Source organism: Microtus pennsylvanicus, chromosome 5 (assembly GCF_037038515.1).
Source record: "Microtus pennsylvanicus isolate mMicPen1 chromosome 5, mMicPen1.hap1, whole genome shotgun sequence".
Classification (NCBI taxonomy): Eukaryota; Metazoa; Chordata; class Mammalia; order Rodentia; family Cricetidae; genus Microtus; species Microtus pennsylvanicus.
The window spans coordinates 106,022,218-106,045,423 of NC_134583.1; the positions used below are offsets into that span (position 1 = coordinate 106,022,218).

Below are 23,206 nucleotides of genomic sequence, written 5' to 3' on the forward strand. Positions count from 1 at the left end.
ATGCAGTTCTGCAGGGTGAACAGGGAGCCACTCTAGATCAGCCCTCACACAGATGGCTGGGATGCTCTGTCCTCTCTAGCTGCTGTCTGTGGCAGCCCCGGCCTGCCTTGGCTTTTCTAGTCTGTTTTGGCTCATGTGTGGTATGCAGAGACTCCCGTACCTTGTGGTGACATCTTTAGTAGCCAGGATGCTTAGTGGCTAGCACTCTTAGCGTGGGGTGTTCCCAGCTTGTGAGAAGAGAACTAAGGACTGCAGGATAGCTTCCTGGACTGGGAGTCACATGGGAATTGTCTGCAGACCTCAGATGATGTCTATCCACACATGGAGTTTGGAGGAGGCTAGCCCAGTGGAAAGGACCTGCCAGGGCTCAGGAAGAAGAAATTCTAAGTTCATTGGTCATGGCTTCTGTTTACAGAAATCCTGGATGTGAACAGTGATCACATCAACACTCCCCTGTTTCACAAGGACCAGAAAAGATTCAGAGATGAGGATTTCAGTCTGTGTTGGAGATATGGCAAGGAAAAACTGTCTTACTTTTGCTTTCTTATAGGGGCATATGAAAAACACATGGAAATAAATACATGCAGGTAAAATTTAATAATACCTTAGAAACTTGTCCAGGACAACACGGGAACACAAAGGGTAGCTTAGTCAGTACCCAGAGAAGAGCACCAAGGAATCTACAGGAAAGGCGATGCCATTCTGGGTGTGTGGGGGTATTTAACAGGTTAACTAGGTAGAAGAGATGTTGTAGAGGGACTAGCAGAGGTAAACCCCCACAGATGTAGAAGAACCTTGGCCTTGAGTGCTAAGGGGAAGATGGGACTGACGTCAGAGGCATAGCGCTCGTGCTGGGGCTTCAGGGCTCTGTGCTCACAGCTGGGCAATCTTTAGAAATTTTACCTTGGAACTAATATTTGTAAACACAGTTAGAGGGATGATGGACATCTGTGTGATGATGAGACTCGGCCCATGATGGCCCACCCTCCCAGAAAGAGATCTTGGCTGCCTGCTTCTTTCTCCTCCCTCTGTACTCTGGGACCTCTAGTCCTTACCTTCTGTCCTGCTGTCTTCCCACATTTCTCTTACAGAGGGAAGCAATGTTGCTCTTTGCTTGAGTAGGGTGGGGAGGGATTGCATGGGTCCCACAGATGTTAGGATGGGGTGCGGCAATGCTATCCCTGCCTCAGGTTGGGAGTACAATGGTGCATTCTGCAGGTGAGTTGGTGGAGCTGATCCTCTCTTGAATCACACCTCCATTGTGCCTGCTGCAGAGGTGGCAATAGCTTTGGGGGGGCACTGAGCCACCATGGATTGGGGTAGCAGGTTGTGGGAAGGGGAATGGCAAGCTTATGGCAGAGGAACTGGCAGTCAGAGGTGCCGGTATGTCAAGATGAACCTTTGTCTAAGGGGTTGAACTCTCCCTGCTGGTGACCCTGTGCTGAGGGAGACCAGTGTTAAACAGGAAATAAGAGACTCCATGTCAGGCGAAGAGGAAGGCTGGAAAGTATTTTAAATTTCAGAACTCTCCTCTGCCCACATGGCATTTTCATTTTTACCAGGGTTCTTAAAAGTACCCAACCTGTTGTGAGTTTGGAGGAAAGAAGGCCTGAGCCGTGGCGGCTGAGTGGGAGGACACCAGGCCATCACACCTACCCATGCTTCTTTTGGGAGCTGGGTAATTTCAGATAGCTTCTGATTTACAGAGGAGGCTCAGATCATGATTCCATTTCATCCGAAAAACTAGCAGGGATCCAGTACCTCGAGGCTCCAGTGCCAGGATTTGCCCAGTTGTTAATCCAGAGGCACCTGCTCTTTCATACTGCTCCATGGCTAAAAATATGTAAAAACCTTGCAAGGTTGGTGCAGGGAAAGGAAAGTGGCAGATTTATCATCCCAGAAAGTATTAAATGGTACCTCGGTGGCCTGAGAGAGTTAATGCATCTTCCAAAGCAGGCAATTTACCAGCCACTGACTGAGAAAAGAATTCGGGATCAGAAGGTAGTAGTGTGGGGAAGGGGCTCACTGGAAACCCTAGAGCCCCACTCTCTTCTTTATCTTCCTCAGTGCGCATCCAGGTTTTCTTGAAAGAGAAACACAGGCACACACAAACACACACAGAGACACACAGACACACAGACACATACACAGACAGACACACAGACACAGAGAGAGTGAGCAAGTGTGAGAGACAGAGAGACAAGGGAGAGAAGAGAGAGACAGAGTAAGAGAGAGAGAGAGAGAGAGAGAGAGAGAGAGAGAGAATAAAAAACTCAGGTCCCCAGCAGTGAGGGGGTCCAGACTGGAACTGGAGTTTGGAGTTTGTCTGAACCCAGACGCCTGGGGGCATGAGGACAGCTCAGGAGGTGAAGTTGCTCCCTCACAATTGCGATGTCCTTCTAGGTTCTCGCATCTCATGGCCAATGCCTCTCTAGTTCCTCTGCTTCTTCCTTGCATCCTGTACCGAAGAATTCATTTGGCATTTGTGTGGCACTTTGTATCTGTGGAGTGATGGCTTTCCCATTTCTCCATGGCAGGGGACGCTGTCAGCAAACTAATATCTATGATGATTCATATTTTTTGAGGATGAATTTTATTACGATGTTTGTAAAATTAGCCTCCACCGGCAAGCTTTCCTGAACATAGGGATTGTGAAAGCAAGCCTCTTTGTCTTTAAGTGAGTGTGACTGTCTTCTTTCTGCTGAGTCAGCAGCATTTGACACTAAGACCTTTGGGTTTGCTGGTTTGAAGTTGGATGCCAAGGGTTTGCAGGTGTGTGTATTCAGCACAAGCGCTGGGAAATCCCAGGGCTTCCTAGAAGAGGAACGCAAAGCAGAAAGTGGCCAAGCAGAGTCCTGTTCCAAAACAGTGTCTTCATTCTAATTGAGGTCGGTCTAATCAACTGGTTAGCACTCGGTGCTCCCATCAAGTCAATGATTAGAATTATGGGAACAGCTTCCAGCATCCCCACTACAGAGAACCCGTGTGCTGTGGTAACTCAGCAAGCTGACTGCAGGTGCTGAGGTGAGAAGCAAGATGGGCTATTTTTTCAAAAGAACATCTGTGTCAGTGGACAAGGCTATCCAGAATAGAAGCAGAGAACACTCTTTGGTTGTTGGCCTCACTTCTGGGATGTGTCTTGGAAACACTTGTGCATGGCTTGGTATTTTGGGCTGGCAAGTTCCCTCCTCTGCCCTATCCTGTTTCCTCTCAACTACTGATGCCTTGTGTTGATTTAGTATTTTGTATTCATGGCATGCTACAGTGAGAGGAGGAGACTTTGGATCCGGGTAATCAGGTTCCCCATTGCATAGACAATGAATCTGGGAGCTAGAATTTAGTCGCTTATTCCAGGTGACCCCACTGAGTTAGCAGCAGACCTGGGAGCAGATCCCATGTTTTCTTGCATCGTGCCACGACTACCTGCAAACATGCCTGTAACATAAATCATGTCAGGGGAAACTTTATGACTGTAGACACGGCTTTCGGGAATGGGATGTCAAGCGATGTCTCAGTAAAACTATTTCTAATTATCTTATATGAGCTCTGACACCTAGTAACACAGTGCCCTCTGGTCCATGTCATGGGACTGCCACGGGTGTGAAATGGACAAATGGCAGGCTTCCCAGTTCTTCAGCTAACATAGAAGAGAATTACCTGCCTGAAGTGTAAGACCTTGTCTTAGTTCTTGTTTCCACCCCAGTGTTTACTGTGTGTCTCTGTAAAGGTAGCAGGATTCCAGTTGTTTTACCTGTAATATTTCTACATTACTTAAAGCAGAAGTTGTCGGGATAAAGACAACATCAGAGAAAAGATGGGCTTGCTGCCTTTTGGTCTTAGAGAGTTCATCTAACTCTTCTGGGCCCGAGTTTCCTCATCAGACAAAGGAATCAGACCAACAGTTTTTCTTTCCAGTGCTTATAGCGCATGGGTAAAGCAAAAACAAAATGAATGAAAACCCAAAGCAAGGGCTTTTCAATGAATAGAAATTTTTTTTGAGACATTGGATGTGTATATGCGTGTGTTATATGTATGAACACGTGTGCATGCATGCATGCATGCATACTTGGCTTGTTCTAGAGACGTAATATATGGAAGGTGGTTTATAGTTTTGAAAATTAAATGCATACGGGCTTAAATGGCTCTTCAATTGTAAATGGGTTCACTATTTCTTCTTTGGTCTACTGGACAACAGTAACAACAACCACTATAAAATCAGAAGCTTTTTAGTGGTTTATAGAGGGGGGGAGACCCCTAAAATTTATTCTCAGTTAAATTAAAATGAAATCAGAGAAAAGTATTTGTTTAACTTGCAGTATGTATTCGGAAACCATATGACTCATTCCTCTGACTGTCATAAACCACCAAGCTCTGACAACCTTGTTACCACAGGCGCACATTGTACTGAGGCCAGAGATGCTGTGACTCACGTTCAGGGTGTTGGAGTGAGCGAAGGCTCCGGGGTTTGATTTATAACTCGAGGGGAAAACATGAAACCACATGGACTGCTCTCTGAGAATAAGTATGACCAATTGCACCTGTACTCCTCAAAGCTAAAGCTCCTAAAGTCCCCACTCAGCATACCTTGACTCTTGCAGCGCTCAGAGGGTATTAATCATGGACTGTTCTATGGAAAGAATTTGCTTAAGGGGAACTGACAACATTTTCATATAATTCCTCCAAGTTCAAGCAACGGATTGGGGGGGGGGTTGTGTCATGGAATCAGAGACTCTTAAGAGTAAAAAAGAGGCCATTTAATTCAATCTTCTTATTTTATAGATAGGAATATCGAAACAGGAAGGTTAAGAGACTCACAGATGGTCACAGAGTAGTTCCAAGTACTCACGGGAATGAAAACACGTGTCTTGTAACTCCATCCAGCACGCTATGCTCCAGCCCCACTGGCATAACCGGTACTCTTGTCTATTGTCCAGCTCCTCTGGTGTCGCCATTACTTAAATCCTTGGTCTCACCTATCAGACATTGTTTCCTATGCGCTAAATGTTTTATGTGCCCTAAGTCTATTAATCATGAAAATAACTCATTTATCATCAATGTGACTCAGTTTGGAGTGGTCCCCAATAAATTAAGGTCACATAGCAACTAAGACACGAGACTGGGATAGGAATTAAGGCAAGCTAAATTGGAGCCAAGCTAGAGTATTTAGGAAATATTTAAATTTAACATGAGAAATACATGATTTTTTTGTTTTATAACAGCTTTATTCGGATTTAACTTATACACCATAAAATTCAACCAATGTGTACAATTAAGAGATTTTGCCATACTTGGAGGGCAAAGCCACCATCACCACTATCTAATTTCGGTGCACTTTTGTTAACTCACACAACGACATGCAGACCATTAGTGATCCCCTCCTATTTACACATGATTTTAGCATCACAAGTGTGCACCAGATACTTCACAGGGCAAATTTAATGAATCATGCTGTATTTACATTTGATAGCTATGGAAAATTTAGAATAGGCTAGCTCAGGGTCATTTTTCCTCAGGCTGTTTCAAATCCTTGGCTCTTAGAAGCAGCATGCTAGTACCATCTTTTGCTGGTATTTGATGACCCTGTTAGAGAAATAGAAAACCATCTATATATCCCATACATTTGGATTTCTTCCAGTTCCAATTTGACCCAAGTCTGCTGGGTGCTAGATGTTGATAAGCGATCTGATTTGGAGTAGAATGGACCCTGAGGCTTCTGAGATTTTATTACACTAAATGTGCTGTACAAGCTGGGCTAGTGCTGGATGTAATTGGTTGGGTGGCTATGATGTCTGATTTCTCCATTTCTCTTTCAAAAGTGCTATTTGTTAGTAAACTGACTAGGTGCCTGGTTTTGGTGATTGGACCTGTGACTGATATTATTTCTGGACACGAAGCCTGGAATAGTCAGTGAAACTCAGGTAGATGAACTTTATTGTGTCCTGAGAAAGGTGTGTTCCCAGGCGCAGTTTTTAATCTCTTCTCAAGTTCATTCTCTAGTGACATGTGTTGAATCAGAAGGCAGGAAGTTTTCCCTCTCGGGAAACATCCTGATCAACTTCACTGGGTTTCTCACCACAAGATTGTTTCAGTGGATATAACTTAAACTTGAGTTGAGTCTAGAATTGTTCCCATTAGAATCAGTAGGTAGGAATGTAGGAATAGAAGAAACTTATGGTTGGTTCCATACTTAACAATGAATTCACATTTTTTCCAGGGGCAGGGAATGACCCAGTGTGTAAAGTGTTGATGAGAATCAGAGTTCAAATCCCCAGGACCCATATAGAAGTCAACCAAGACTGACTGATTCCTCCAATCTCAGTGTGTGGGAGACAGAGGCAGAGGTTCCCCAGTGTTAGCTGTCTAACTGTGCTAGCTGGGTTTAGTGAGAGACCTTGTCTCAATAAATACAATGAAGAATGATTGACTAACTCACCCAACTTTGGATCTCCACATGCATCCAAGCACATGTATATTGGCATCCACATGAGCATATACACACATACATGCAGACCACATGCACATATAACATATAAAATGAAAAAGAAAGCTGTTCTAATCCCATCAAGAATGAGACAAGGAGTAAATTTTGGATGTAGTAGTCAAGGCAATGGGCAAAATAAAAATAACAGGGAAGAGAGAAAACTGTAAGTAGTGATAAACTAGCTAATTGTACAGCAAGAAACCCTGAACTGTCAAGCAGAACTTATTAGGACTTAATTAAGGAGTTTAGAATGTGACTAGTTTACGAGAGTAACATGGATACAATGTTAGACACGCTTGTATTTGAACTGTAGGGAGTTGAGTAGAAAAACATTGAAAACCGTGAGACATGGAGACAAGAATTCCCTGTGGATACAGATGTTCATCCTGTCCAGGGAAAGCTTTACAGTCCCAATAAGGTTCTTTATGTAACGGAGTGAGTTGACGTGCAGAATTCTGACAGGCCAGTGAGAAAGAAAGCAAGAGCTCAGGAGAGATGTAAATCAGAAGCAGCGGCCAGGTACCCATCATATATATATCAGAGGGCAGCAGTTGGCAGGAAAGGGGAAATACACACATTTACTTAGTTGTAAATTGGTACATATCCTTTTTGGAGTTCAACTTGGATGGGGCTATTAAGATTTAAAAACCATTTCAAAAGATTTATTGCATGGAAACATTCATGTTGGGACCACATATGTGGATAGAAACAAATTCAGAAGAGCATTACTATTCAGGACTTTGTGAAAGTATTTACATATGTCCAATACTAAACTGAAATATTTTAATCCTGAGACTTTTGTATTTCAATAGAGAGATCAAATGGTTAGAATGTTTCTCTATGTGCAGAAGGAGAAAAATCTAGAAGGCATTGTTAAGTGACAACATCAGTGCAAAAAAGCAAGTTCTAATAGATACAACTCATGTGAAAAATGCCTGTGGATTCCCAGAAGGATGGGGAGTATATGCTCCAGGATTTCACATGGGGAAGGGAGCTGAGGGAAAGTTCCCCCTTTGGATTCCATTATTACTTTGTTAGAGATTTTTGTAGTTCTTTTGCCATTTTAAAAAAGGACTCCCAGGTAGTTTAGGGTCTGAATTAGTGGTCAGTAGTTCCAATGGGGTAAACAGAGGGAAGATGCATAGGGCATCTGCGATTGCAAAATGTTCTACGTGCATACAATGTATGAAGATATATAGCTACACAAGTAGGCACCCAGAGCAAACCTGGAAGGACACCTTATGACTACAAAGAGTGGTATTAGGAGCCAAGAGCTAGGGCCTCAGCTTTCCTTCATTTATTCTCGTATATTATGTGAACTTGTGCATCATAAGAGAGTAAATTTCAGAGCAAAGCTGTATTTCATTTTAACTTTCCTGGTTTTAAGGGTTAGCATGGAGTGAGGTCAGGGCAATAGAAGTGGCAGAGTGTCTAGCTTCTTTAAAAGATGTCATTTATTACCTGTGAAGGTAGGAGAGCCATGCAGAATGGACACACTTTCAGCAGTGGCCGTCCATTTGACATCACCATTGTCTCTGCAGTGGCGGGTTCTTGCCAGAGCCAGCTGAACAAACAGGGGCTTCATGGGATCCTCTGGAAGGGGAAGAAGAAAGATCAAAGTTTCCCACAGACTCCTAGTGAACCTTGTAAAACAGTACAAGGTACTTCTGCAGCTTGAGGAAGATGTGACTTCCATTTGTCTCTCAAGTTCTGAATATTTGCAGTGATTTAGAGCATTCATGGCTTCCCTTTGCTGTCAAGGAAATGAAGGAAACACTTCAGTAGCGCTTCTCTGAATGCATACATCTCTAGCTACTGCTAGAGATACATGGTGGTCAGGTTCTCCGGTTGCCCCATAAATCAAGACCTCCAGTCAGAACTTCACTTATGCCCCATGATGTCCTCTCCGCCCCAAGTTATACTATGAATTCAACAGTTACTCCTTTCCCTGAGATAGAAAGTAACCAAAAAAATTTCACAAGTTTTCTTTTGGTTTAAATAATGCTAATTTCATGGCTTGATTTGTAATAGGCCATGGAACAGCTGTGTGAACTGGTAACAGGATGGAACTTTGGATTTCTTTCAGACTAATGTGGTTTGATGGATCAAGACTACCCAAGAGGTCTCTGTGAACACCCAAAGGTCTTTGCCCAACAAAAAAGCAGGGAGCAGTTTGGAGAGAACTGTGCCAAAATTTCCAAATATTGTTTATAAATGTTTGTTTACATTTAAAGGGGGATGTGATATAGAGATGAATACTTGCATTGGTATAGATCTTGGTTTATTGATACAAATTTAAGGTCAATTTTGTTATATGTATATTTTTACTCTTGATTAAGGTATTGTGTTTATGCAGTTCATTTAAAAATGTAATGTATAATTAAGAAATATAGGTTAATAGATAATAATCTATAATGGTCAAGCTTGTAGTCATGTTAGGTTTTCTATATGTACAGAGATATAGTCCAGATGGATAGTTATTCTTCAAACCTTTCAAAGACTAACAGAATATGGCATTTAAAATGTTTTAAGAACTTAGGACTTTTCATGATAGTGAGACACATCTGCTGCTGGCAGCACCAATCTACTTCAAGAGGAAGATGGGCATTGAAGAGGCTCCTTATAGAATATATTAGCCATTTGGGCAAGAAACTGCTCTTGCCTGACTGCTTGATGTTATGCTATATGAACTGGACATATAGGACCCTCAGAGAAATGAGAAATGACTGCTGAACTTGCCTAAAGGTAAGACTGTCCTTCAGGATTTCTGCTTCATAAAACAGTCTGTCAGACATTGGGCAGGATATAGAAGAAAGTGACTGACAAACCGTCAATAGAGGCAAAACAGTCTTTCAAATTTCCTATTTCATGGAAAAGTCTGCTGGATACTATGGGCCTGTAGGCTGAAGGTGGATGCTCCAATGTTACAGAAGAACTTTGGTTGACTGTCCAGGCAGTGAGATGTCTCTGTCAATTTTAGAGTTTTGGAAGTTGCTTACAAAGCTCTTCCTGTTTACTTAGGTAATATTATATCTTTCTGGAGTCTTTGATGGAGTTGAAGAATAGATAGTTATAGTTTTCCTTAGTTATGATAAAAGATAAAGTAGATATAAATATTGTAACTCTAATTCTTACTTGGTAGCTGTTTTGTTGTATGTAATTTTACTATGTTAAAGTTAAGATCTTCCTTTTATTTAGACAGAAAAGGGAAGGTGTTTGATATGGGATTCCTCTCTGTATGCTATGAATTTCTTTTATTGCTATTGGTTAATAAAGAAGCTGCTTTTGGCCAATGGCTTAACACAATATATAGCCAGACTGGAATATCTATCTGTCTAGCTAGGAGTACATTAGAGTCATTAGACAAGTAGTATTGCAATCAATACAGTTTCTGTTGGGTTATTTCGGGTCTGGGTAGCCAGGAGCTAAAGAACAGCCTCTGACTACAGGCATCAGGTTATTAAGATTTTAGAGCGATACAAAAGAACTTAGGCATCTTATTAACCTTTTCCTTGTGTGACTGGATAACTTCCAAAATTCGGGTTTTGAACTTGCTGGTTCTTCCTTTTGTTTGATTACTATTAAGCTAATCCATTATAATCTCCATTTCCAGGGGTTTTATTTAAGAAAACTATTTCTATTCATTTGTATATTACTTTTTGTTCTGTATTTTTTCCAATTTTATTTCATTTCTTTTAAAATCTGTTTTAAGTGTGTGTGTGTGTGTGTGTGTGTGTGTGTGTGCATGTGCGTATGCATGCATGTGTGTTTGAGCATCCATGGAGGCCAGAAAAGGATATCGGGTCCCCTGTAACTGGAATTATAGATGGTCGTGAGCTGCCGTGTGGATGTGGTACTAAACCTAGGTCCTCTGCAAGAATAATGACGATGCTTATCCACTGATCCATCTATCCTGTCTTAACTTTGAACTTTTAAACTGTTGGAATTGTTAAAAACTACAGGAACATTTGATGGTTGGCTGCATTTTGCATTATTAGATGAATATGAGACTTTGGGAACAAGGGGTTAAAGGTTATTAGTTAAAGGATGTGTTTGGGTGTCAAGTTGATAAAGATGGAATAAAAGACAGTTAATCTCAACTTGATGAATTCTAGATTCACTGGTAGACAGGCCTTTGGACATGCCTTTTGGAATTATCTTGATTAAGTTAGTTGGGATGAATAGGCCTGCCCACTGTGGCACCATTCTCTTGGCGAGGATTCTGGACTGTAAAAAACGGAGAAAGTGAACTACTACACGTATTCTGTGTTCTCTGCTGATTTCCCTCCTGCAATAGACTTGACCTTAAACTGTGACTCGCTGCCTCGAGCTGCTGTGGATTTCCCTCTTAAGTAGACTTAACCCAAACCATGAACCAAAGCAAATCCCTTCCCCTTAGGTCGCCATTGTGAAGGTGTTTTAATCACAGCAACAAATAATAAACTAAGACCACAACTTACTAGAAAATTAATGAGATTTGAATATTGAGCTTTCCATTGTTGTTTGCCTGTGGCTTTTGATAAGAATATAATTTTGAAGTTTATTGTGGTTTTATAAAATGTGCTTAGAGTGAAATTAATTACAAGAAATTGATATAAAAAATCCAGAATGTAGGACACCCAATAAAACCTCTGTTTCATAACTCTCAAAATTGTCAATCATGTGAGAGCAAGTCCCCTGCCTGTGTGTGGTGTGATATTCTATATTTAAAAAAAAGACAATGGCAATCAAAGACACTTGCCATTCTTGATATTTTCTATTAAGGAGAAAAATACTAGAAAAAACTTCAAATTATGGTTAGAAAAATTTGAATATTGAACACATAAAGTAATATAATAGTAACACAAAGTAATATAGTAGTAACATTAAATTTAAATTTATTTCTTATTATACAGTGTTTTATAAGGTAGTTTTCACCCAAGTATCTGATGTACTTTGAGCACATTCCTTGTCTTTGATGCCTCTTCTGCAGACTCGTAGCTACCTTCTCCATCTCTCCCAAGGTGATTTCCATTTGATGGCCCCATTTTTTCCACTTTAAAAATTTTGAATTGTCATATAATAATTGTATACATTTGACAGATATATTGTGACTATCCAACACATCTATATAGTGTTTATGGGTCACATCAGGAGAATTTGCATGTTGCTTCTCAGTCCTCATACCTTTAGAGCTGACTCACGCTCCTAGTTCATTGTAAAATCTATGCTGTCGTAGGCCAACCGCCTTAATGTGCTGCAGAACACTAGAAACGACGTGTCAGTGTTGAGTCCATTGTTTAATCTTCCTTCATGATTCCTGTACGTAATCACTGCTCGTCCCTTTTCCATGATATGCCAACATCTTCAGCTTCTTTGTGTGAGTGAGAACTGTTTGTCTATGCCTGGATTATCTCACTTAACAGGCATTTTAGATTTATCCAAGTTGTCATAAATGACAGGGTTCCAGTCATTTTAATGGAGGAATTGAATTCCATTGCATGCGCGTGCTCGCACACGCGCGCGCGCGCGCGCGCACGCGCACATTCACACACACTGTGTTCTTTTATTTTGCTGACTGACACCTGGGTTGAATCTATACCTTGATTATTGTGAGCAGTGCTACGGTGAGCGTGGGAGTTCACGCAGCTCTTTGATGTGTTAATTCTACTTTGAATATATTACACAAAGTGGAGTTACTGGGTTATATGATAGTTCTGCCTCTCTTTCCGGAGGAGCCTCGTCACAGTTATGCTAATACATCTTTCTACAAGCAGGACGTAGGCATTTCAGGTTCTTCACACCCTCCCGACATTTGCTACCATTTCTCCCTTCCTTGGCCGCTCTTCTAGCTGCTTCTCTTTAATTGTGGCTAAGGACCATTTTGACTTCTGAGTCTCTCGTTTTCTGGTGTCTTTCACGGTATTCAGGAGGAAGTTTCTAGCATTCCTTGGATTTATGGATCTAGAGCTGAGAGGATGGGTCTGAGTTGGACATAAAATATATGAATTATTTTCAAATATAAATAAGTTATTTCTCTTGGCTGAATGGGATCACCTAAGAGAACCCAGAGTGTGAAAGAGACAGGGCTGTATTTCAACTGCTGAGTAATAAAACATTAATTTTCTCGACAGAGGAGGATGAGCCAGTAAGAGGAAAAAAATTATAATATGGACACAAGGGAAAGGGAATGTCTCAGGAGAGAGAGGTAGAGATGACAGATGATGCTGAGATGCCAGAAACAGAAGAGGAGTGAGAAACATCGCTCTGGCTTAACCAGACAGAAGCCATTGCTGACTTTAGCCATTATTATTATTATTATTACTATTACTATTATTATTGTGGATTGTTGAGGTGGAGGTCAAATTTGAGTGGGTTAAAATGTGGATATGTAGTTAAAGAATAGAAGTTGTAAATATAAACTTTCAAATATAGATTGTGACTAAAAGAACGTGGTAGATTTAATTTTAAAATAAGTTAGTGGTGCGAGGACTTCTGGTAATGACTGCTTTAGAGCAACCTGCCCCCAAAAGGCAGCTGGCAACCTGAAAAAATATTTGAATCTAATTAATGGCCCTGTGAATCTATAAAGGGGCTCTAGAGACACAAGAAGACCACTCCTTGGGTACAATCAGTCCGAGCCATCAGTTGAGCATTTGGGAATGATATTTTTGTCTCTCAATGGAATTTGTTTATTTTATTTTCTGATAAAGAAATTTTTACAAGAGATTTATGAAACTCCAGAAAATGGTATTTTTTTTTGTTGGGAAGCCTTCTATGTGTAGAATGGAGTTATTGTATAAATAAGGTTGAAGGCAAAACTTGATAGGCCCAGGTAAGCAAACACTAAAGTTTAATTTTTTCTCTACTCTTAAGCCCTGATTGGATTGTGCTAATTTGGGATTGTTTTGGCACAATGTAATTGGCTACTAGAAGGAAGGCAAATTCTCTGTAGTAAATGAACATATCTATGAGTTCAAATCATCTCTCAGCTTTTTAAAATAAATTTATTTATTTACTTTACATTTAGTTTGCAGTTTTCTCTCCCTCTTCTTTTCCCAGTCCCTCCCCACAATCCTCTCTTTTCCTACCCCCCAATCCACCCTCTTCCATTTCTGTTTAGGAAAGGACAGGTGTCCCATGAATATCAACAAAACATGGCATATCAAGTTACAGTAAGATTAAACACCTCCTTTGGGTCAAGGCTGGGCAAAGTGACCCAGTATGAGGAGTAGGGTCCCAAAAGCCAGTAAAAGAGTCAGAAACAGCCCGTTCCTGCTGTTAGGAGTCCCACAAGAGGACCAAGCCACACAACTGTCACATATATGCAGAGTGCCCACATCAGTCCTATGCAGGATCCCTGGTTGTTGATTCAGTCTCTGTGAGCCCCTGTGAGCCCAGGTTAGTTGATTCTGTGAGTTTCTTGTGGTGTCCTTGCCTCCTCTGGCTCCTACAATCCTTTCTCCCCATCTTCTCCAGGATTCACCGAACACCACCTAATGTTTGGCTGTGGGTCCGCATCTGCATCCATTAGTGGTTGGATGAGAAGCCTCTCTGATAACAACTGGGGTAGTCACCAGTCTGGTCACAGGAGATGGCCAGTTTAGGCTACTATCCATTATTTCCAGTAGTCTTAGCTAGAATCATCCTTATAGATTCCTGGGAGATTCGCCTGCACCAGATCTTTACCTGACCCCAAAATGCATCCCCCTTTCCAGTCAGTGTTCCCCTTCAGGACTCTCCCCCGACACCACCCCCAACCTGATCGCTCATGTTCCTATCCCCACCTGCCCTCAGTCCACTCATGAACTTTCTTCTATTTCCTCTTCCCAGAGAAATCCAGCCACCCCCTCCCCTCAACCATCTTTGCTATCTAATCTTTCTGGGCCTGTGGATTGTAGCATAGCTCTCCTTTATTTTACAGCTATTATTCACTTATGAGTGAGTGCATACCGTGTTTGTCTTTCTTGGTCTCCGTTACCTCAGTCAGGATGAGTTTTTTCTAGTTCCATCCTTTTGCCTTCAAATTTCCTGGTGTCCTTGTTTTTGACAACCGAGTAATACTCCATTGTATAAATGTACCACATTTTCTTTATCCATTCTCTGGTCAAGGGACATCTATGTTGTTTCCAGGTTCTGGCTATTATAAATAAAGCTGCTATGAACATTATTGAGCAAGTATCCTTGTGAAATGATTGGGCATCCATTGGGTATATGCGTAAGAGTGGTAAGCTGGGTCTTGTTTCCCAGTTTTCTGAGAAACCATCATACTGATTTCCAAAGTGGCTGTACAAGCTTACACTCACACCAGCAATGGAAGAGTGTTCCTTCAGCATGAACAGTTGCTTGTGTTTTTGATCTTAGCCATTCTGACAGGTGTAAGGTAGAATCTTAGAGTTGTTTCGATTTGCATTTCCCTGGTGGTAAAGATGTTGAACATCTTCTAAGTGTGTCTGGCCATTTAAGATTCTTCTGTTTAGAATTCTCTGTTTAGATCTGTACCCCATTTTAAAATATGATTATTTGGTTTGTTGATATCTAGTTTCTTAAGTTCTTTCTTTACTTTGGAAATAAGCTCTCTGGTGGATGTGGGGCTGATGAAGATCTTTTCCCATTCTATAGGTTGTCATTTTGTCCTATTGATGGTATCCTTTGCTTTATAGAAACTTTTCAATTTCATGAAGTTACATTTATTAATTGTTGATTTTAGTGCCCGTGATTGGCATTCTGTTCAGGAAGTTGTCTCCCGAGTCAATGATTGAAGGCTGTTCCTCACTTCTCTTATATCAGCTTCAGTGTAGTTAGTCTTATGTTGAGGTCTTTGATCTACTTGGACTTGAGTTTTGTGCATGGTGATAGATACAAATCTATTTCATTCTTCTGTATACTCACATCCAGTTATAGCAGCACCATTTGCTGAATATGCTTTTTTTCATTGTATAATTTTGACTTCTTTGTAGAAAATCAGGTGACCATAGATGTGTGGATTTCTGTGTAGGTCTTTGATTCCATTATCCACATTACCATGTGGTTTTTATTACCATATCTCTGTAGTAGATCTTTGAAATCTGGGATGGTGATATCTCTGTAAGTTCTTTTATTGTATAGGATTGTTTTAGTTATCCTATTTTTTCCATACTAAGTCAAGTATTGTTATTTCCAGGTCTGTGAAGAATTGTGTTGGGATTTTAATGGGAATTGCATTGAGTCTGTAGAATGCTTTAGGTAAGATGGCCATTTTTACTATGTTAATCATACCTATCTATGAGTAAAGGAGACCTTTCCATTTTCTGATATCTTCTCCATTTTTTTTTTCTTAAAGACTTAAAGTTCTTATCATACAGGTCTTTTACTTGTTTGATTAGAGTTATAATACCAAGGTATTTTTTATTGTTTGAGGCTATTGTGAAAGGTGTTGATTTCCTTCTCAATTTATATAGGAGAGGTACTTATTATTTTGTATTCATCTTGTATCTGGCCACTTGACTAAAGGTGTTTATCCACTGTAGGAGTTTCCTGGGAGACTTTTTGGAGTTGCTTATATATGCTATTGTATCATCTGTGAATAATGATACTTTGACGTTTTCCTTTCCGAGCTGTATCCTCTTGAACCCTTTAGTTGTCTTATGACTCCAGCTAGAACTCCAAGTACTGTATTGAGTAGGTATGAAGGGAGTGTCTTCATACCAACAAAACCTTGTCTTGTTTCTGATTTTAGTGAAATTGCTTTGAGTTTCTCTCCATTTAATTTGATCTTGTCAATCAATTTGCTGTATATTGCTTTTATCATGTTCAGGTACCTTTTGTATCCCTGATCTCTCCAAGACTTTTATCATGAAGGGACTTGGATTTTTGCCAAAGGCCTCTTCAGGGTCTAAGGAGATAATCATGTGTTTTTTTTTCATTCATTTTGGTTATGGATTGCACTGTCAGATTTTCATATGTTGAACCATCCCTGCATCCCTGCAGTAAGGATGAAGCTGACTTGATCATGGTGGATGACATTTTTGATGCACTCTTGGATTTGGTTTGCCAATATTTAATTGAGTATTTTTCCATCAATGTTCATGGGTGAAATTGGTCTATAATTCTCTTTCTTTTTTCAGTCTTTGTATAGTTTGGGTATCAGGGTGCTTGTGGTCTCCTAGGAAGAATTTGGCAATGTTCCTTCTGGTGAGAGTAGAATGTTAGGGTCTCCCCCTATTATTGTGTGGGGTTCTATGTGTGATTTAAGCTTTAGAATTTTTCTTTCACAAATGTGGGTACCCTTTAACTTGAGGCATAGATATTCCTGAGTTATAATCTTGGTGGATTTTTCCTTTGATGAATATGAAATGCCCTTCTCCTCTTTTGATTAATTTTTGTTAGAAGTCTGTTTTATTAGACATTAGGCTAGAGGCACCAGCTTGCTTCTTAGATCCAGCTTCTTTCTTATTACCTTCATAACGGCATTTTAAGGTCATTTTCTTGTGCTTCAACTGTATTACATTGTTCAGGTCTTCTTGTCGTAGGATAGTTGGACTATGGTGTTGCCATATTGCCTTTTCTGTCATTGATTGTGTTCTCACACTGGTGTCTAGGCATTTAGATTTAGGTATTGATTCCTGTATTTGTCTTTGTTGGATGAGTGCTTTGTTCCTTAGTTTCTTTAACTTCTCTGGTCTTCTGCCTAAATGGCTAAGGAATCTGGTGGCTAGCATGTCTTCAGGTCCAGTAGCATATTCCCTCTACGGTTTAGGGGTGTGGGGTCAGTAGATCTGGTCTGGCCTCTGGTAAAGTTGAAGTCTTTTTCTGAAGTTGAAGACCAGTATATGGAGCCCAGAGGAAGGGGTATCTTATCTGGGGTCTTTAGGACCACTCTGGCCTCTGATAAAGCTGCTAGGACTGGGGACCCTAGGGTGGGGCCCAGGGGACAGGGTGCAGTTTGGGACTGCTGGGCGGGCTTTAAAAAGTGTTCGCTGACAGTGGGCAGTATCCTACCCAGCCTTGAGTAAGCCTTCTGGGGCTGTGGGCCCTAGTATGGAGCATAAGGGCTGATTTCTTTTAAATATAAAAAGATGTAAAGTTCTTTTTAGATGTGTTAAAAGTCCTAAGTCAAGAAGGTGAGGAAGCAAATTTACTTGAAGTGGACTTAAAGGGAAGGCAGCCATGGCATTGACCTACTATGTGACCTGAAGGCATAAGGTAATTGTTAGAGATTATGCATTCTTTGTTGTTTGGTGTTTGTTTTTTTCTTCTTCATTGGATAAATGAAATGTTTGTTTTCTTTGGTTGGAAGTTATATATTCCAGCTTTGTCCTTCAGTGGTGGAGTGCCCCCTCAATAAGATTCATGTTCATTTCTCTCAATTTAAAGTATTTAAATTTTTTTTAAAAAAATATATGCACTATATTTACATGATTTTCCCTTTTTCCAACACCTCCACACCCCTCTTTCTCCCTTTCAAATTCATGGCCTCTTTTTAATTTTTCTTTAACTATTATTACTCTCTCTCTCTCCTTCTTGCACCCCCAATACACAAACATATAAATACAACCAGCTGAGTCAATTTCATGGCATTGGTGTGATATTTTTAGTCTTATAATTTGTTATTGGATAACCACTTAGGAACTCATCCCTGGGGGAGACTGATTTTCCCTCTCTCAGCACGAATTAATTGCCACAGCCCTTCATTTAGGGGTTGGGCCCCATGAGAATCGCCCTCTCTCTGTTGGCATGTCAACTGGTTTGTCATTGTTCCGGTCTTGTTTAGGCGGCCATATTGTTGAGCTATGTTGGGTGCAGCCCCTCTGCCATATAGAGCAGGCAATATCTTGTAGTGGATTCCTTGGTCTTCGGGCTCTTGCATCTTTCTCCTTCCTCCTTCCCAATGTTACTTGATCTTTAAACATAGGGGTGGTGCTGTGTAGGTCATTACTATAGCTCATGGGGCTCACAACTGAGTAAGACAACTGATGGCTACCCACCCTACCCCCCAGTGACCCAAACAGTGCCTTCCAGTATTATGAAAACTAGCCAGCAGAAAGAAAGCTTTCTGGTCAGTACTGACTAGCTTGCCCCATGTCCTATGAACAAATTGTAGTTTCATTAGCAATAGGGTCTTACCGTTCATGTTGTTATAGGCAACCAAAAGCATCATTCAATTCTGATCTTACCAATATTTACGTGATCCTTAAAAGAGATAGTCTCACACTTACCCCTAGACTTTTGCGTCTTTAACTGTTTTTACATTGTTTATATTATTTAGAATTTCACTTCTGGTTGATTATAGACATACATTTTTTTTTATCCTTTAAAATTAGGCATAATACATCTCACTGAGAAATTTGGTACCCTATCACTTCCCATATCTCCTACACATCTAAATCATCCTTACACTGCAGAGGTTTGTAGCAAAGCCTTGTAAGCCGTGTATCCGAACACCTTTTACCATGCTTCCAGGTTTGAAGGGCAGTTTGAATGTTTCTTTAATAATTTAAAATTATTTCTCCATTGATTTCTTGAATGTAGTGTTAGGAGTGAGGGATGGTGTGTGATGTGTTTCTTTATCAGTTATCTGTTCTTTCTTGATAGCAGCTTTTAGGCGTTTTTGCTTTGTCTTGTTTTAATCTTTAATTTGCCTCTACTTAGAGGCAAAATATTTCTTATTTGATTTATTTGACATTCTAGACTGTTTTGTATTTTTATTTTCTTTTGTTTTTTTTTACTTCTGAGAAATTAACTTCATTATTCCTTTAAAAATGTGGAAGATGTATTTAATTTTGGTTATGTGCACACGAATGTATCTATGCGAGGATATAATTTTGGTCATGTGCACACGAATGTATCTATGTGAGGATATAATTTTGGTCATGTGCACACGAATGTATCTATGTGAGGATATAATTTTGGTCATGTGCACACGAATGTATCTATGTGAGGATATAATTTTGGTTATGTGCACACGAATGTATCTATGCGAGGATATAATTTTGGTCATGTGCACACGAATGTATCTATGTGAGGATATAATTTTGGTCATGTGCACACGAATGTATCTATGTGAGGATATGTGCATGTGAGCACAAGTACCTGCAGACATCAGAACAGCTTGTCAGGTTTCCTGGAGGTGACGTGTCAAACAATTGTATGCTGCCCTATATGCATTCCAGGAAAAGAACTCAGGTCTCCTGCAGGAGCATGGCGTGCTCCTAATCACCGAGTATCTTTCCTGACCCCCCTCCAGGTATTTTTCTCCTCTATTTTGCCTTTCCTCTGGAAGTCTAGCTACCCGTGTGCAGGCAGGTTTTTCCATCTTCTCCTTTTTTTTTTCTTTCCCGCTTGGAAAGTGTTAGCATTTAATTGGCCTCCCTGAGTGGCTTCAAGCCACCAGAACACAGGTACCTCCAACACCCTTTATCTTCTCTTCAGCTCTTCTGCTGAAAAATTTGGCTTTCACGATGACAGGCTGCTTAGGGAGCTTTCCCTTCCCCTGAACTTTGTAGTAGCCCGATCGCACGACATCAATGATGGGAGCAACTCCAGTCTTGTTCTTGGCAGCGTTGACCCGGGTCTGCTCACTGACCAGCGTCCACAGTTTATCCAGGTTGACAGTCGGGCAGAAGCTCTGGTTCCTCTTTAAGTGGTAATGCCTCATCCCAACTTTCCCGGGGTAACCTGGATGATATTTGTCGAAGTTGGTCCTGTGATGATGCATGCCTCCAGCGTTCCCGCATCCTCCCGGATGCTTGCAGTGTTTACTGATGCGGCCATGGCCGTGGCTTACGTGGCCCCGGAGTTTCCGGGTCTTCCTCAGTCTGGATGGCATGGCGGTGGCAGAAAGGAAAGCCCATCTTCTCCTTTTTAAGATGTTCTTTCAGATCCCACTTCTGTGCTTCCTCCTCTCACCTTCAGAGAGTTGCTCCATTTGTAAGTTAACAGTTTTACCCACCAGCTGTATTTATGGGCTCAACTTTCTTTGGATTTACCAGATACCTCTTGTGGTCATTTCTTGGATAATACGTGCCTGGCAAGAGATAAAGGGATAAAGAGGATGGCTCCCAGGACAGAGGCTCAGGCAGGGCAAAGCCAGTCCTTAATACTCTTCTCCTCTCAGGGGTATCTTCTTATGCTAGATTTAACTTTCAGGTTCCATGGGGAGGCCGTACTTGCCAAAGCAGCCTGTCTTAGTGGTAACCCAAAGTCCTGTGTGACTGGAAAGGTCCTGCCTGTTCCCCTTTACCAGATCATTCACTCACTCACATGTATCAGGGAATCCCTTTAAGCAAATTTTGTTTGAAAAATGTCATACCCAAACCTAACATCTTGTATGCTAATAAGAAATGAATTTAAAGGGGGTGATAAGATGGCTCAGTGATTAGAGCACCGACTCTTTCCAGCACCCACATGGTGACTCACAGCTGTCTGTAACTTCAGTTCCAGGGGATCTGACATTCTCTTCTGGCCTCTGTGAGCACCCGCCGGCAAGCCGTGCATAGACGTACATGCAAGCAAAACACCCATGTAAGAAAATAAAAATAAACACATCTTAAAATATAGAAAGAAAAAAAAGGAGTGAAATTGAAGTGTACTCCAATAAAGCAGGTGCCATGGTGCACTCCTGAAACCCCAACACTTTGTAAGTTCAAGGCCAGCTTGGGCTTCCTACTAATTCCAGGATAGCTTGGGCTAAATAGTGAGACCTTTTCTAAAAACAAACAAACTAACAAGCAAACAACAAATAAAAAAAATCACAGCACATGTCACTCAAAAAATTGCAAATAAAACAAAAATTCAACATATGCGTATTTCTATATTCATTTAGGCCAGATCATCTTTAAAAAATGTGTGTGTGTGTGTGTGTGTATGTGTATGTGTGTGTGCATATTTGTGTAGTGTGCATGTCTGGAACCCAGAGGTTAACTAACCTTGGGTATTGTTCCTTAGTCATTGTCTGCCCTGGTCTTTGAGAGAGAGTGTGACTGATTTGCTGCTGTCTGGCCAGCCAACCCCCATGTCTTCCTGCCTTCCCTCTCCAGGGCCAGAATTACAAGTGTAGGCTGCCAGGCTTTTTCACATGGCTTTAGGGATTGGACTCAGTCTTCATGCTCACATGGAAAGTTATTTACTGACTGACCCTCTTCTCCGGCTTCAGCATCCTTCTTTTACCACAGCCTGAAAGAGACTAAGTCATAAAATTTGTAGATGATACAAGAATGCAATCTTTCTAGAACAGTACGTCCTGGAGTATATTATTTCAGTCATGTCTCCAAGGTTTATAGCTGTCTGGTTTGTAGCATGGAGTGTGTTAAAGCTGGACACGTGACTTTGTCTAATGTGTGGCTTTTAGCACTTAGAGAATGCAGATTTATTCTGGACTGGTTAGTCTAACACTACACATCCACCTCTCCAGCTCCGGAAAGAAAACCATAGCCACACCCCACTCTCCAAGTTCTAGGACTACCACACTCAACAGCAGCCATTCTAGGTCTTCTATAGAATGGCTTTGGTTCCAATTGTCCTTCTCTACATTTGACGTTCATTACATGACAAATAAAGAAGCTTCCGTGAGTGAAGGAGTCAACTTCCTACCTACATAGATGTAAGAACTATAAAACACCACCCGACCAGCTTACAGTTATGAGCCATGACAATAAAACACAAACACCAAGCACTCAGAATTCCAATAATGATGCCTACAGTGGTTTCTTTGAGGTCACCTCCCAGTATCCCCTTTTAGATCACTCAGGTCTGTGGCCCAAGATCATACATCATAATTTGAAGAGTCCTGAATGTGTATGTCTTCTATTTTGTAGGGAAAAGATGGAAAGTGTATGCCCTGGGCTGTCCAGTCCTCCTCTGTGGTGCTATGCAATGCAACTTGACTTGCCCTCTGCATGGCCTAGATAGGGGACCCTAGAGAGGAGACCAGTCAGCATTTGGAAAGCCAGCACGGCTCAGTGGAAAGGGTTATTATTTATGTCAAGATGTTATATGTTATCTAGCTTAAGAACTCCTATGACTTCCAGAAAACCCATAGACCCAGGCACTTTATGAAAATTACCAAAATATAACTCTGTAAAAGGTTCTGGATTTTTGTTTTTTTTAGCAGGGATTGGCTAACCTTTCTGTGAAGGACTAGTTAAGTTTTTTCTAGATTTGTGGGTTTCCACAACTTGACTCTGTTACTAATACAAAAGCAATCATGGACAACTAGGAAAATAATGGATAGAGCCATGTTCCAGCAAATCTTTCCTTAGAAAATAAGAGAATCTGGTCACAGACCATAACTGCTTATTACCCACGAGTCCCTTGGGAAGGCCCGACTTCAGTTAGAGGATGGGGACGGATATTTCAGAGTTAAATAAACTATAAGTGTAAGTAGTCGTACGTGGTAACTGACACCCAGATAGAACTCAGACGCCTTGGCAGAGTCATCTGTCCTTATATGACTTAGGCACATGCAATATTTAGGTTGAAGTAAAAATATTTTTACATTTTTTTCTTCGACTGCATAATCCTAAGGAAAGGTGTTTGCATATGTTAACGTCAACATCTATGAGAGTGGTGGGGTTACATCTCTCCAGGGTGATGTGAGAAGCACAAGGGGAGAGGAGTGGGAACCAGGAAGGCGTGGGTGCCTGCACTGTGATTAGCTGCCTCTTCTGGAAGAAAATAATAGTTTTGTATGTAGCCATTTGACTTGGGAAATCCTGGAGTATAGATTGCTAGCTCTTCAAGAACCCTTAGCCAAGAAATAGTCAGTTA

The 23,206-nt window shown here is 41.0% G+C and overlaps 1 pseudogene; it reads right to left on the reverse strand.

Moving 5' to 3' along the window:
* Positions 1–19,783: 19,783 nt before the first annotated feature.
* Positions 19,784–20,277, reverse strand: LOC142851158 (large ribosomal subunit protein uL15 pseudogene; annotated as a pseudogene).
* Positions 20,278–23,206: the final 2,929 nt, after the last annotated feature.